The sequence below is a fragment of the Cebus imitator genome, unplaced genomic scaffold (assembly GCF_001604975.1).
Source record: "Cebus imitator isolate Cc_AM_T3 unplaced genomic scaffold, Cebus_imitator-1.0 Scaffold4141, whole genome shotgun sequence".
NCBI lineage: Eukaryota > Metazoa > Chordata > Mammalia > Primates > Cebidae > Cebus > Cebus imitator.
In genome coordinates this window covers 1-1487 of record NW_016111456.1, presented here as the reverse complement: position 1 = coordinate 1487, position 1487 = coordinate 1, and the positions used below count along the sequence as shown (strand labels likewise).

At 40.9% G+C, this 1487-nt stretch overlaps 1 long non-coding RNA gene across 1 annotated transcript; it reads left to right on the top strand.

Annotated features, from left to right (window-relative positions):
• The first annotated feature begins 6 nt into the window (after positions 1-6).
• On the top strand, positions 7-1286 carry LOC108299279. The gene is made up of 2 exons (XR_001822883.1): positions 7-968; positions 1069-1286. It is a non-coding gene; the product is annotated as an uncharacterized LOC108299279 (long non-coding RNA).
• Positions 1287-1487: the final 201 nt, after the last annotated feature.

Here is a 1487-nt window from a genome sequence, read left to right as displayed (position 1 = left end):
TGAAAACAACAAAATCATATCAGGTTTACCAGACTTCCCAAGATACATGGTCCCATATGCCTTCAGGAGATCTCTATAGAAATGATTTTGATGACTTGCCACCTTGAAAAGAGCTCTTCTGGGACTAAACTGACATCCTTAAGTGACAAGAATGAGATGTAGTGTTCAGTCACATTAAAAAACACATCATCCCATATAAAGGAAGCTTTGGATATAGGGACATCAAACTGGTCTTAAGTGTAATGAAAAGCTTCTTGTGCCACAAATATCAGTGTAGTGATATCTGCCAGTAAGAAAGTATAAATCAGCATAACCATCGAATGCAGCAAGAAGAATATTGAGCCAGGAAAGAAACCATTTAAAAGAAAAATGAATTACTCATTCACTTTCTAGTGGATACAGAAAAAACTGCAGAAGAGTCAGAGGATATCATGGCAGTGTAATACGTTGATATGTTAAACTTGTGGAAAAGCCTTCAATTCTGTTTTAACATATGAGAAGGAGGGGTGACTGACTTCATGACTAGCATTAAGAAAATATCACATGTTGATAAACTCTTTCTGCCTTGATGATTTTATACACACAGGAGATAAAAAATGAGGCACATGCTTAGATATATTGGCAATGAGATGGGACTGTGGCATTGTCACAGGGGTACACAAATACTGAGAGTGGCTGATAGAGGAATGGTCCCCATCGGTTGTGACCTCAGGTAAGACCAGGAGGCCTGGGTTTGGCAAACCCTGGGCAATTGGAATGAAGGGCTCCTAAGATTCCATGACACGCCCAGATTCTAATTCTGTTATTGCAACAGCAGGCCGTTACCTGGGACTCTGGCCACTATCTCCCACACTCTTGTCAGAGTCTGAGCTACAGGCTGCACCTTCAGCTCCCAGCTGAAGCATTGCGAACCTTGTTTTTGCGGTTAAGGACCCTAAAGTGCTGTGAGGATCAAATTTTTCTCAACAGTAAGTTAAGAATTTGAGTTATTGACATCCCCCAGTCCTGATTAAACCTATTTGATTTCCAGTTTTTAACCCATCATGTGTTTGGATTTCTTCTCCCCAGTCCCTGGCTGTACCTGTGGTGTCTCAAATGTCAGCATGGCGACATCTGGCAGGACTTGTTCCACAAAAACCACAGAGGTGAACTTTCCACATACCATCGACAATTCCTACTGCCAGCAGGAAGAGACCAAACCGAATTTCGGAGCCAGCAAAAATAGACTTCTTCTGAGCCAGGTGGCCTACTTCCAGAACTATCAGCTGAAGACATACAGTAAGTTCTATAGGTTCACCACCATGAAACTGATGAATGATGTCCTGTCTTATCTCAAGAAACTAACTGTTGCCTTCATCAAAATTAATTTTATTTTTCCCATACTTGTAGAAAATAGAAATGGGTACTTTAACATTTAGTTAAAGATGGAAGACAGAGGACAAAGTATTTAGCAACTTTTTCACGTCTGCAGTAAGGTGACTGTGGGA